Here is a 16,322-nt window from a genome sequence, read left to right as displayed (position 1 = left end):
TGGTTTGCATACGATGAACGTGAACATGTCCAGAAGTAGAGTTAGGATGAATAATGGGTGACACGAATGAATGATGGTCATTAATATTATGAGTAACATAAGAGGACAAAATAGGTTGATGTGAAGATGCAACAGGAAGAATATAAGTGAATTAAGTGAAAATATTTAGACAAGGAAATATCCTCAATAGGACTTTGTTAGAAAATATCACAAACAGATAACCTTTGTTCATTGAAAATCACAGCTTTAAAAACGTAAATCCTATCAGAATCAGAAAGACAAGTATAATCCTTATGAAAGAGGAATAGCCTAGAAAAGCACATTCTTAGAAAAGAGAAACATGCAAACCCAAAAGTTTTTAAGAAGTTATAATTATGGATCTTGCACACAGCACTATGAAGGGAATGTTAAAATTCAACAAAGTAGTCGATAGTCTATTAATTAGATACATAATAGATACATTGCAATAGTGAAAGCAAAGTCCCATAAAACTAGAGACAAAAAGAAACAAGGTAGAGAAGATTAGTGTTATGTTTGTGGTTTCTTTTCACTATACCATTTTGATGGTGTGTTTGGACAGATTAATCATTAAGTGATACCATGACTAAACAAACATCACATCAGTAAATAGTCAAAACTTTCCTCCCTCCCCAATCAAATTCAATACTTTTTTATTTTGGTGTTTAACTAAAGTTCAATCATGACATTAAATTGTTGAAAAATAAGAAGATTTTTAAATTTGGATTTTAAAAGATAAATCCATGTGAACTTAGAATATGCATCAATAATGGACACATAGTAACTATAACATGGTAACAAGTTAAGTTAATAGACGAACTAATACCCATTAGACAGTCTCATGATATGAGCATCTCTGTGTTTTGATGATAACAAACATTATAAGCTGTATTGTGGTATGACAATACTCACTCATGTGCAATATAAGTTTAGGCAAGAACAACAAAAGACTGTCAGACGATACAAACAACAAAAGACTGTTAGACGAAACAATGACACACGCTCACATTAGAAGACCATCAGACAATTCTATCTTGGTCTTAATCTCAGATTAATGACTAAGAGTTAATAATGATAAAATCTAAAGAAGAAAAAGATGTGCCAAACAATATCAAAGAACAAACGAGATGATTTCAGGAAACTAAGTTATACGATACTAATAGAATGGATCAGACGAAGTAGTAGAGAAGATCTTAGTAGACGATCCTAATGCTTAGAACCTCATTAGAAGATCTTGTTAGATGAACTCTTTGGATAACATAAGGAAAACGATATGAAAGCACTTGCTTACAAGCCATTAGACTAACACTAAAGATTGTACATATCAGACGATACAAGCATCTTCAACTCGTCAGATGAATCACTGTGTCAGAAAAGTGTCCATAGTTAATATTTACATTATTAGAATGTTTTAAAACACCGCGTTTACGTTTCTAAATTTTACTTGACATTTCTAAATCATAGAAAACATTATTTTCAAATACGATTACTCGTTAAATGATTTTGGAAAGTGAGAAGTGTCATATTTTAATAATATTTCATATTAAAAGATAGACACTTATGGATATTTATTAATAAAATAACTATAATTTAACCCATAATTTATGAATTTAAACCTTTTCATATTTTGTGATTATAATATGAATAAGAACGATTTATTTCAAAATTTATGTTAATTTCAGGATTCTAGGGTAAAATGGAGATGGAAGGGCTAAAGGAGAATAGACAACATAAAAAGGGAAAGTTGGAACACTCAAAATTCTCCCAAACTCGCCCAAGCAAGCTCATTCCAGACTCGCCCAAGGCTCGTCCAGGCGAGTTCATTCCAGAGAAGTTGGGTTTTTTCTCGTCAAACTCGTCCAAGCCCGCTATAAATTGTCTAGGCAATAAGTCACTTAGCCCAAGTCCAACTAGGTTAAATATGAGGCGTGAGGCATAATTCTAGAAAACATTGGGAGATTAGAGAGAGATAGAAAACCCTAGAGGAGACATCCGTCAAGGAGAAACATCCTGAATCTTCCTTTCTTGTTTTCCATGCTTGTAATGGCCAACATGAGTGGCCAATTCTACCCTTTGGGATTGAGAGTAATATGTTCAAACTTTTATGTGTTAAGGTGATATTTAAACATAATATTTTATTCTTGATTGATGATTGGTATTGTCATTTTATTCTTGACGTTTGATTTACCAAGATTTTGATCCATAAATTTAACTAGAAAGTACTTCTAAGCATCTGACCTAAATGATAATGCTTGACATATTTGAATGCTAGGAATATATTTGAAATGTTAATTGCTATCAACATTTGTTTGTAACAATAAAGAATTTTTATAAATATGCGAGGAATCGATATTTAGGAGACTATCTTAATAATTTTATATGCGAGGAATCGATATAAATGAATTTTATATGGGTATCAATATCAATTAAATATAGAATATTATATGTTTTTCAAAATACAAAAGAGTGAGAAGGATAACAAGGATATTTAATTTAATGTACCTTAGCTACTAAAACAATCTAATAGACACAAAAACTTCTTTTGAATGCCTATGGCAGCATGCACATCTTATGACAACACCTCTTTAAGAAATTTTTCTTCACCAAACACATCTTCCTTAAACACAATAGTTGGGTAGTCTTCAAGATCTCCAACAATCTCCCCCTGTTTGATAGAGACAAATCGATGCCTTGAAGAATAGACTTTGAACAAATTCAAATACCTGCAGCGAAACAAATTCAAATACCAACAGACTTTTCATCACGGCAATATCATACACTTTACTCCTCATTTGTGTTCACCAAAAATAACCAATGAACAAATGTTGTTTGAATGGATATACCAATTCCACCAAACAAATGATAAGCAGATAAAATAGATTATAACATTTTATCAAACATGCTTAAAGGGAAGATAGTGTTTCAAGTGCAAAACTAGCACTTTAGTACATTCCAAAAAGATAAAAAACAGTGATAAAATAGTTCAGAAAAAAATGCAGGATAAAACAATTCAGAATGAAAGAGAAAATAGTGTTCATCAGTTCTCCCTATAGTATAGCTCAACATGTTGCTCTTGGACTCCTTTGATTTGATGATCAAGGTGCTGGAACCTAGCTTTTGTCATCTCATAATAGACCCTTTAATCAGTAGAGAAAGTATCCATCATGTCAAGCATTTGTTTTTCAAAGCTGGACAAGGGTTCACCTCGGTACATTGGTGCTTCATATGCAATAAGAGCACTCATATCATGTGCTTGAGAATCATTATTCATATCATAGGTTGGAGCTCCTCTATTCATCTCGAGAGGAGGAGTTTCATTATGCATTTCATAACATGAAGCTTCGACAACATCTACTATTTCTTCTTTAGCATTTCCTTCATTCTCTTCATTAGTTTGATTGTCTGCATGGTTTGATGCAGCATACTCAGATCTGGGAAATGCACTTGGTTTGCTTACCCATACATTCTCTTCCTTTTGATATCCCATTTTGATGAGGGTTGAGCAGTCAACCTCATTCACAAATTTAATGGTTTCATTGTGTTCATCAGTGACATCAATTTCAAAGTAGTCAATTAGTTTTGAAATAAAAATATCATAAGGAAACTATCTTCTCCACTTAAGCATATGTTCACTTTAATTTTGTTCATGAGGCAATACATAAAAATAAAATCCTCCTCATGTAGTATTGCATGGTTACTCCCCCTCGGTGTTAGCTGCCATGCAATTACAAAGGCTAAAAGTCTAGGAGTGAGTTTGAGTGTACCTACGTGGAACTTGGTGAATGCATGAGCAGGATCTTGCAAGCAAGTCCTATAAAATTGCATTTTATTGAACTTTTGTATTTCAACTATGTTTCCTCTTCCAACATTCACTCCAGTGTATTTGATCCCAACAATGTTGCTCCATACTTGATTGGTGATAAGCAGCTTAGTGCCTTTTATGCTGGAAACCATATTTCTTCCTTCAAGACTAAGGTTGGTGTAGAATACTTTGACCAAATTTGGATACACATTTCCAGTCATTTATAAGAAATGTTTCAGCTTTTGGTGCTTCAATAGAACTCTTAGTTCTTTCATATTCTCCCTCTTCAGCCATGAGAATTCCAACACCTTTGGGATGTTAATTTTCTTTATGCTCATCTCATGCATGAAGGTGATCATTGCCTCTTCATCACCAGCAAACTAGTTTTCCAACACACCAATATTGGTAGTAGTTGGCTCACGAGACCTTCTCTTTTTGTGTGATGAGGAAGCCATTGAATGAAGCTACATGAAAGAAAGATGTAGAACAAAAAAAACTAGAATGACAGAGCAATGTTAGAAAATTGTAAGAAACAAGTAATAGTGCAAAACAAAAGGAAACAAAATAAGAGTTGCAATGCATTTTTTCACAAACAATGCATATCTAGGTTTATAATGTTCAAGAGCATTGTTTAGAGAGAAATATTTGAAAAGCAATGCCAAATCGAGAAGAATAAAAATGCAATTCTGTGTAGTGCAGAGATGCAATGCATAACAGAGTTTATATAGAGAAAAATAGTGGAGAAGAAGTGTAAAAATGGAGAAAAGATAAGATGCAGTAGGTGTAGTATAGAGATGATGCTTAGGGCAATGCAATTTTGTATAAAGTGCCACAACAGGTTTGGATAATTTGTTTAAAAGATACCAATTAACCAATTGAAACTAAAAACAATCAATGCTTTTTCAGTTTTATTTTGACTAGGCAAAGTTGTGATAAAACTGTTGGTCAATAACCAATTTCCAAGGACAGTCACATGGATACATGGTCAAGGCAGTTAAAGAATTTGTTTCTCTTTCCTAGTCACACATGTGATTTTGAAACAAAAAAACAACCAATTAAAACAACAAATAATGAATTGTAATTTACTGTAGATAGCTATTAAAAACAAATTATGCCTAGTGAATAGGTCGGCCAGTTGTAATTCAGTTCCAGTAAACTTGATTTCACAATTTCCATTGGCAATGTGTTCACGAAGAAAATGATGCCTAATCTCTATATGCTTAGTTATAGAATGCATGATAGGATTTTTAGTCAAATTTATAGCACTTGTATTGTCACATAAGAGAGAAATACTACTTAAAACAATGCCAAAATCAGTTAGCTACTATTTTAACCATAATGTTTGAGCACAACAACTCCTTGCAACTATAAATTCTGCCTCAGCTATAGATAGTGTCACATATGCTTTCTTTTTGCTATGCCAAGATATCAAACTTGACCCTAGCATGTGACACGTTCCACTGGTGTTTTTTTTATCAATTTTACATCGTGCAAAGTCTGAGTCAGAATAACCAATTAAATTGAAAGAAACATTACAAGGATACCACAAACCAACTTTTTAGTCCCTTGTAAGTAATTCAAGATTCTCTTGGCAGCTTTGTAGTGAGATTCTTTAGGTGCAGATTGAAACCTAGCACACATGTAGAAAAAAAACATAATGGCAGGTATACTAGCTATTAGATATAAGAGAGTATCAATCAAACCTTTGTATTTGGTTCGATCAAATAATTTTCCAGCAAGGTCTTGATCTAAGTGACAACTTGTAGAGATAGAAGTGTTGATTGCTTTGCATTGATCCATATCAAACTTCTTTAATAGATCTTTGTAGTACTTGGCTTAACTAATGAAAATCCCATCTTTCATTTGTTTCACTTAAAGGCCTAAGAAATAGTTCAACTCACCCATCATTAACATTTCAAAGTCACTCTTCATGGCTTCTACAAAGGCTTCACACAAGTTTTCATTTGTTGAACCGAAGATGATGTCATTTACATACACTTGTACAAGTATAACGTCATTTATCTTTTTCTTGATGAATAAGGTCTTGTCAGTCATACCTCGGTTATATCCTTGTGATAGTAGAAAGTTACTCAATCTTTCATACCATTGTCTTGGTGCTTGCTTTAAACTGTATAGAGCCTTCTTAAGTTTGTACACATGAAAATTGTAGTCTTCAAACCCAAGTGGTTGTGACACAAACACTTCTTCATTTATGTAACCATTTAGGAAGGCACATTTGACATCCATTTGAAACAACTTGAAACCATTCATGCATGAAAAGGCTAGGAGAAGTCTAACTGCTTCCAACCTTGCTACTGGAGCATAGGTTTCATCATAATCTATTCCTTGCTCCTAATTTTATCCTTTTGCCACCAATCTTGCTTTGTTTCTTGTGATGATGCCTTGCTCATCCACTTTGTTCCTGTATACCCACTTCATGCCTATCACATTCATCTCGGATGTTCTAGGAACCAGAGAGCATACTTCATTTCCTGTAAACTGATTCAGTTCTTCCTGCATGGCCAAAATCTAATTGTTGTCTTGTAGAGCTTCATCAAGATTTTTTGGCTCCATCATTTCACAAAAATTGTTTAGAGAATTTCTAGTTGATACTCCTTTCTCAATGTTTCCAATCACATTATCAAGAGTTAAGCCCCTAAGAGTTCTCCATTCTTTAGGCAATTCTACAGTAACAACAAGTTCTTAGGTAGATTTTGAATCAATTGAATTTGAATCAATCAATTGATCTTTTTGAAGCACAGTTCTTAAATCATATGTTTCAAGTTCATCTTCTATAGGCTTGAACAAGCAATTGTTAGATTCATCAAAGATAACATGAACATATTCCTCAATAGTTAGCAATCTTTTATTATAAACCTTGTAAGCATGACCATTCATAACATAGCCAATATGAATACCTTCATTAGATTTTGGATCAAACTTTCATAGATTATCTTTACCATTGTTTAATACAAAGAATTTATATCCAAAAACTCTAAGATGAATTATGTTAGGTTTCCTACAATTATAAAGTTTATATGGAGTTTTCTTTAAGATAGGCCTAAAAGTTCTATTTAAAACATAAGAAGCAGTATATACAACATCAGCCCAAAAGTATTTAGGGAGACTAAATTCATTTAGCATAGTTCTAGTAATTTCCTCTAGGGATCTATTTTTTCTCCACCACACCATTTTGTTGGGGAGTCCTAGGGGCTGAAAAGCTATATGTGATTCCATACTTTTCACAAAACCTATTGAATCTATCATTTTGAAACCTACCCCATGATCACTTCTAATTGATTTTATACTACAACTATTTTCATTTTTCAAAACTTTGGCCAATTTTCATGTTACGGGACCACCTCTGACCAACGGGTTTACTACCTTGCTAGACTTTACTACTGGGACCAAGGTTGACCCGTGTATAATCACCTTTCTGTGCTACACTAAAACCTTTGAAAGAAAGAAGAATAACAAAAATTTTATATCCTTAAGGCTTTTTAACTCTCTTTTTTTATATACGGGTTCTTCTTACTATCTGGGTACTACCCCTCCCCCCCCAAAAAAAAACTAAATATAAAATGTTCAAATATTTTCTGGTTTTGATACCAAATACATTTTCAGAAGAAATAAAAGAAAAACAACAGTTGCAAAGATTTTTAGGATGTGTAAACTATATTGCAGATTTTATTCCTAATATTAGAATAATTTGTTCACCGTTATACGCAAGATTAAGAAAAAACCCTCCAGTCTGGAATGATGATATGACCAAAGCCATAAAACAAATAAAAAAAATAGTTAAAAAAATTACCCTGTCTAGGAATACTTGACCCCGAAGCCTTTCTTATTGTAGAAACAGATGCCTCTGATTTAGGATATGGGGGGATTTTAAAACAAAAAGTTTCAGAAAAATAAAAAAAGCAAGTAGTCAGATACCATTCAGGAATGCTTGTGTTTGCAAAAATTTCAAGATGATCTATTTAATAATAATAAAAAAAAAGTGTATTGATTGTAAAGAAACTCAAGTGTTTTAACTAAAGATGCTCAAAATCTGGTTTCTAAACATATATTTGCAAGATGACAGACTTTATTATCTTGCTTTGATTTTGAAATAGAACATATTAAAGGAAAAGATAATTCTTTACCACATTTTTTAACAAGAGATTTTTTATAGGCTTCAATATGAGTGTCAAGTCAAGAGGAAAAGATAATTATGGCCCCCCACTGGGATCAAATAAAGCATCTAGTTTAATAAATAAAGATCAATATGGTCTCCCATTGGGATCAAATAAAACATCCAGTTGAATAAAAAAAAGATCAATACGGTAACCCTTGGGATCAAATAAAGTCTCTCAATCAATATCATTAAGACCATCCTCCTCATTGTCTTTAAGACCAGCAACACCTACAAAACCAAACCTCTACCTTAGGAGAAATTATAAAAACTCCTCCTCAATTACCGAACCCCTTAATACCTTCAAATAGATTTACCCTTTTATATTACCAAAATGAATTAATAAGCCCAAAAGACTTTACCAATAGAACTCCTATCCCAACAGATTTTCCAAAACAAATACCTTCAGAAGAATATTTAGAAAAGCCCAAAAGTATGCCAATATTGATATCAGAAAAAGCCTGGCTAACTCCAAACCCCAGACAAATAGCTGAAAAAACTGTTTCCTCAAGACTTTCATTATCTTCCAATAGACATATGCAAAACCAAAACTTTTTATGAATTTATATCAGTGGATACAAAATCCATAGAAGTATCTCACCATAAAGAAGATGAAGGAAATATCCAGTTCTTCGAAATAAAGATTCTGCAGGTCTTAACCCCTTAAGAATGGAACCAACCTCTCCACAATAAAAAATGTTTTCAAGAATGTTTGATCCACAACAATACAATTATTGTGATTATATGGATGCATGGTCCAACGTATTATTTATTAGGCCAGAGAAACATTCTTGGTTCATCTGGTTTAAAAAGGGAATATCTTTAAGATTTCCAAGGTGGTTCGTAATGGTTTGTCGACTTTGGACCACTACCTTCAATATTTCCAACAGAGATAAATGAAGTATATACATACTTTCGACAAAATTCTACATTTGTATTAGGATATAAGCTTATATCTTTTGTACCCTCCAAGTTATTACCTGGATAGTAGCATGGGATTATACCTTGGTACAACCGTATGAAAGAGTTGAAATTAAAATGTTATCAAGAAAAATAAAGATAAAATGGTGGAAGAAGTTAAATAACAAATTAGTGTGCAAGAGCAGGATTCAAGAACAAAAAAAGCATAATTCAGGCAACAAAGAAAGTTTTGAACTTAAACAAGATACATTATTCTTAGCAGAAAAAATACAACTAATGGCAGTCTTACCATCAACAACCTCAAAGGAAGAGTTTTAAAGAGCTCTCTAGAAAGCTACCTCCTCAAAAGGCTCAGACAAAGTCAGTACCAACGATGAGTTATCACAGTCAAATCCTTATCTCTGCAACGAAGACATGCACTACTGAAGATTCTCTCATTTGTAATGTGCCAAAACATTTTTCTGACTGCAAGACAAATTAAAAAAGAATCCAAGAACAAGAAGAGGCATCTGACAACCGTGGATGTGACCAAAGTCAAAAGATTTTGAAAGAAAACAACAATAGCCAGAAGATTCTTCAAGATAATAATAATAATTTCAAAATTGAATATCATTGTAAGTTTGTCTGAGCAATGATGTAGCACTAGTTGTCGTAAGTGATGTAGTGTGCCTATATAAAGAAGCTCTTCCATATGAGAAGGGCATAGTAGAATTGAGAGCTCATTGCAAAACTTGTATGAAAATGGTATCTGTGAAATAAATTGTTTTCGAGCAACTGTCTTCATGATTTTTGTAAATCCTTTTGCAATATTTTTTCAGTTTTTCAATACATTTTATCTAATGAATGTTTTAAGTCTTTCTTATTTATATATCATCACAAATATTATTATTATTATTATTACTACTACTACTAGCGGAAAAATGTATTTGCATTTTTTATTTTTATTTTTATTATATGTATTATCATATGTGTATTTATATTTACTTAAATGAAATATAGATATATGTGTATTCATATTTTTTTGATATCAAATTATCTGTATATATATATATATATATTTGTTTTATAGAAAAAAAATTAAATTATTTTCTAAAGGGAAGACCAAATAAAAATAAATCCCTACTATATACAAATAATAAAAATATAATATATTGCATGACATTTAGTAACTGTAAACCAAATAATAAGAGATAAAAACTATAATTTTTAAGTGAGACGAAGATATGAAAAAAAAATTACTTCACGTGTCGTAAGAACGTGTTTCTGTTTCCACATCTAATAAACCGTTCCATGTTTGACAAACTACTCCACATCTAAAATTTTAAAATTGATAACTGATTTTTACGAAATGACAGCATATTAGTTTACACAAAAAAATAATTACCAAAATTCATTGAAAAAAAGACATTTTTCTCCTATTAAAAAATCATTATTTATATTCCTCTTTTTTAATTTTAAACTTATTTTAATATAATTATGTTTATTGTGTTATAAATTTGAATTTTTTTAATATATTTTTTATTGTAATTAAATACAAATTATAAAAACTATATTGCATGAAAATTTTAAAGTTCTTTTACCATATTACATAACATTTGTAAATTGCATGACATTTGTAAATTTAATTATTATGTTGGTTACAAACAGTAAACAATTTTTAAAAAATTTAATATTAATTCTTTTTAGTTTTAGATTGAAGTACTTATAAAATGATAAAATAACCAAAATAAAATAATAAAAATAAAATGTTAATATAAGAGTAAAATAGAAAAAAAATTATATATAAAAAAAATAGTTATAGAAAAATTCTTTTATATATAGAATATAAAATATAGAATATAGATATATAAATTATTATTATTATTGTTGAAAAGAAAATCTGACTTTTATTCAAGAAAAAATCTGATCTTTATTAAACAAGTGTATGGATCATTTAATAAGAGGAAGTCTCGAGGTCGATGAAGTAAAGAAGAGGTATCTGCTAAATAATATGGAAATAAAACATTCTTGAAAATAAGGATGCCGCCCCGTGCTGAGCGGATATGTTTGTTGAGGAGGTAGTTGACCCGACAATGGTAAAATCATTCCAATCCAAATAACGGATTGCTTCCAATTTACTATTATTTTGTAACCCAAAACTATATGTCTCAGTTAATTTAAAAACAAAAATACAATATTCAACTGTTACTTCCAAAAAAAATCACTCATCACACACTTATGCCAATTCATTTCAATTGCCACCAAAACAAATTATTCACCTTAACATACCTATTAATAATATAAAACTAAAATCAATTAAGGATTAAATTTTTAACTTAAAAACAATAGGATAATATGATGGAAATGTAAACATCAAAATGTGAACACGCATGTATTATTGGGCTATGTTTGTGCTGGTTTTAATAATATAAATATATTAGAATATTTTAAAATAAATTATTATTAATTAATTAATACTATTTAAAGATAAATTTTAATAACTCTGAAAATTTTTATTATATCTTTAATATGTTATTGAAGAAAAAATTATAAGATTATCCAGAAAAAAATCCCGGTTACGAGTTTTACACATAAGGTTATAATAGTGATGTGGCAAAATTTTAACATTGTGGCAAAGAGTATTATTATCGTTGGACTTCAATTTTGAAAAGTAAAAGGGTTTTGGTGTGGGAGAAGAAGGATAAAAACATTTTGTTTTTTACTTTTTTTCTCATAAATAATATTTCTTCTAAGTAAAACAAATAATAAGAAGTAAAATAAATAATAATAAGTGATAGTACATTTATTCATAACAAAAATTTAGTTCAATCAATGTTACAATATTTAAATATTTAAATTTTTTATTTATAAAATTGTCATTATCTTATAATTTTATTGAGATATCTTAACATATGAATGATAATATTTGAGTAATCAATACAAGAATTTTGTATGAATTGATTTATAACACCAACCATAAAAGACAAATATGATATAGTAATAGTGAGATAAATAAGTTTTTAAACCAATTTTTTTTAGGTCATAGAAAATTTCCTTTTGTTTTGTTATTATTATTTTTATTTAAATGCACGGGACAATCAAGTGGTTTAAAATCAATTATGTTCGTCTCTTTTAGGATAATAATAACATTTTTTCTGAGAAACTACAAGTCCTTCCTTTGATTTAACTACTTCAATGCCCAAAAAATATTTTAGATTTTCAAAGTTCTTAGTTTGAAAATAACTGCATAGGTGTTTCTTTAAGTGAGAGATTTTAGCAACATCATTCCTTGTAATTACTATGTCACCAACATACACTATTAAGTGCACACATTTTTCAAGGGAGATGTCATAATAGAAAACAAAGTGGTATGCTCATTAGGTTTCATCTTAGGGGAAATTTTTTTTAAACAAAGGACGAGAAGATTGCTTGAAACCATAAAGAGAGTAACACAACTTACAAACCAAACTAGATTCCTCCTAATCAACAAATCCAGAAATTTGCTCCATCTAGACCTCATCTTCTAGATCATTATGCAAAAAAAATATATTTTTAATATCTAAGGGATCAATTAGGCACAAAAATATTGTAACTCTTATGCAATGCTTTAGGAATGCGCTTTCTGTAATCTACAAAAAATATGCTTTAAAAAACATGAATATGAAATACAATTTTCATCTACCACACTCTTTTGAAATGGGTTTTTCTGGAATGTACATCCACATCTTTCCAAATACCAATATGGAAGCCAACGTTCTTGCCAAAACATGTTATAGATTTTGTATTCCAGAAGTTTATCACTAAATTATAAATTCTGATAAACGAATCTTCACCATTACAACCAACAAAACAAAAATACCCTCTCATACCTTCTCTACCTACCTCGACCTAATCAACTTCAAAACACTACCACCCCTTTCCTGAATTCTTTTCTTCCAATAAAACTTTAAGGAACAAAATAGGTACTTTGTAACTAAAGGGGGTGTAGATAGAAATTTTGGGTGTAGATAGAAAATTGGGGGTGCAGAAACCAAAAGCCTTTCTTCGCAATGTGGAGTAATTTTTTACTTAGTTACATGTAGTCAAGTAATGCGTTGCCTCACTTTTAGGCTAATTCTTGGGCAAAATGTGTTCTTCTTGGGAGAAGGTAGGAGAATGTGGGATTAACGGCTGCTTCTTCCTGCACCTCCATACCTTCTTGTGCCACCCCCATAAATTTTTCTTATTCCAAAAATACCCTTTTCAATATTTCGGATTACATAATCCGAAGTCTTTTTCTAGATTCAGAATTAGCTTCCGGATTATGTAATCCAGAAGTCTTTTGTGATTAGCTTCCAGATTACATAATCTGGAAGTCTTTTCTATACATAAGATTAGCTTCTGGATTATGTAATCCGGAAGTCTTTTTTTCAGATGTGTTATTAGCTTCTGGATTACATAATCCGAAAGTCTTTTCTAAATATGAATTTGACGGACTACATAATCCATAAGCTTATTATTTCAAATTCAAGGGGATGAAAAAAAAGGATAAAATGGTATTTTTCATATTTAGTATGGGGTGGCACAAGAAGGTATGGAGGTGTAGGAAGAAAGAGTCGGGATTAACTTGTTCTCGTAAAATACATTTTCAAGTCAGGGAATTACTTTCTGCACCTATAAAATTTGAACCTACACTACAAACAAAATGCACTCTTTTCCATAAAACGTTTTTATATTTGAATTTCAAGAATATTTTTTTTAATTTATAAAATCTCCAGAATATATTTTTGGGTTTTGTTTTTCAAAATTTCTGTTTGGAATGTATAATTTATATTCTCAAACTGATTTTTTGAAATGAAATTTTGATTTTTCATTTCTATTTCGAAATTCCAATTACAGAAGACAAAAAATTATTAAACATCTATTTTTATAAAATATATTTATTTAATTTCAGATTTTCAATTTAAAAAAAAAGAAAATTTTATAAATTTTAATGTAGAGGTGCATGTCACAATTTAGGAAGAATTTGCCACACCATTCGATTCAAAGTGATCTGTTAAAAAGTTCAAACTTGAGCAACGTGAAATCCAAATTTATTCGTATATATTTTTGTTTAACAGTGTGCTTAGAGAGGCAATTTTTGGGGATAATTTATTTTGATATGAAATTAAATGTTGTTTGAATAACTTTTTAATTTTTTTTTTCTCTTTTTTTTTCTCCTTTTTCTCTACAATTTCTCTTCCATAATCCATCATCTAATCACACCTTGAGTAGCTCAGAAGTCAAACTACATTTCTACCAAATCAGATTTTCAAACAGAGTAAATTCATTTTTAAAGATCCCTTATTCTTTGTTTTTCTCTATGATTTAGTCATCAATCTTGATGGGGAGTGTTGATAAAAGTGTTCCTCTCAACTTGTTTTATCATATACTAAAATTTGGTAATATTTGAATAATTTGTTATAGGCTCCTAAATTTGTGGAGTGATTCTCCTTTTTTAGGTAGAATTTCAAGTAAGGGAAACTAACTTTAATTTTTTTAATAACATCCTAGTCTAGAAGATCTGAATGTGGAGGGGGGGACGTGGTCCCAAGTTTTAATTTCTCTTGCCGGGATGTTATTTGATAAAATTGTTTGATTTTATGTTAGGTGAACATGTATAAATATTATATTTTGATAGTTTGAAAGTTAAATATTATTTTTGATGTTGGAAAAGTTCTTGAATGATATGAATTTTTAAATATTATGTGATTGAATAATATGTATTATATATGAATAATGAAAAATTGTATGCAATTGATGTCATACATTTGGGATAATGTATGAATTGTTGTTTGATGACATTTAATATCAAAAGCCTATGTTTAACCGAGATCCTCTAGCTTCATTGATGATCTAAGTCATATAGACGAAGATATCAAATGGTGAGAAGTTAAGAGGAAGTTTATACACATCAGATCCCGCTGTATACACTCAGTATTGAATGTTTGAACTTACCTGATCATTTCTCTTGGATTTGTTAGTAATCTTTGGATCAGACTCTGATAGGAACATACTTAATGAGTCTTCCGGAAGACGAAGTGGAATTGAAAGAAAATTTAATGATTGTGATTGATAATAGATCCATGTGTGGTCTATATGAATGATACAATTGGTTTTGAAATTTTATATGACAACATTTAAAAAAAAGTTTATAAATGATTAGTTTGATTGGTTCTTTTTGTACTAATTAAATGTTATGAATTTTGTCTTCATTAACTTACCCTTATTTTTCTTGTGTTGTAAACTGCGCAATTTTGTTAAAAGTTGTTAAAACTGCCTACTTAGATATCTTAGGTTAATTGCTGTTGGCCTTGTATAGGTGTCGCCGTGGCTACTAGAGGCTAGCTGCGATTGTGTATGCACTTACGTTTTCATACGACAAGAGAATTCTTGTATCTTGTTTTTGTAACAAGAATTGTTGCAACTATGTGGCATAATGTTGAACAAAGAATACATTGTAAATTTTGTAACTGTTCCTTGTTCGTTTTACTTTGTTGAGAAAACTTGTATACGGAAGCCTTTACACATCTATGTAGGCAATAATCAACTAATGCATTAATATCATCTAGTTGTGGAAAATATTGGAGCTTTGTGTGCATGGCATTAAGGAATGCATTTCACCAGTCTTGACTTTTTTTTCTTTTCACCAACGTAGTCCACATATGTTTCAAGAACATAGGTTTCGTGTTTAAGTTGTCTGTCTTGAGTTTTATTCAATTTATAAAATTGTCTCTCAAAGTATCAAGTGTAAATTTGTCTTGAAGTCTTAGTGTATTAATTTGTTTCTAAGAGTTTGCTAGGAATGACTTGGCTTTAAATTTTAAGAATTAAAACCAAATTTAAGTTTCGTGGCATAAAGGTATCGTTCTGGGACACAAGATCTCAAAAAGGGAATGAAGGTAGACAAAGCCAAGGTAGAAATCTTTGAAAAACTATCTCCACCCACAAATGTCAAAGGAATCAGAAGCTTTATACGACATGCAGCCTTCTACTAGCAAGGTCTTAAATTATGCACAAGTAAATTATGTCACAACAGCAAAAAATTGCTAGCATAGTATATGCATTGGAAAAATTTAGATAATATTTGATTGGATCACAGGTAAGGGTTTATACAGACCATGCTGCAGTTAAATACTTGTTGAAAAAACATGATTCTAAACCTAAACTAATCACATGGGTATTTCTGCTGCAAGAATTCAACATAGAAATCAATGATAAAAAGGATGTGAAAATGTAGTTGTTGATCACTTACCCAGGTTAGTGAATCAAGAAGTCACCGCAGAAGAAGCTGAGATTCATGAAGTATTTCCTGATGAAAAGCTATTTGCACTACAAGAAGGACCTTGGTGATGCAAAGATGCAAAACAATATGTTTGTGATGACCCATGCTTCCTGAAATACATGAGG

The sequence above is a fragment of the Phaseolus vulgaris genome, chromosome 1 (genome assembly GCF_051622355.1).
Source record: "Phaseolus vulgaris cultivar YP4 chromosome 1, ASM5162235v1, whole genome shotgun sequence".
In the NCBI taxonomy this organism is placed as follows: domain Eukaryota; kingdom Viridiplantae; phylum Streptophyta; class Magnoliopsida; order Fabales; family Fabaceae; genus Phaseolus; species Phaseolus vulgaris.
Note: the sequence above shows the minus strand (reverse complement) of the source record.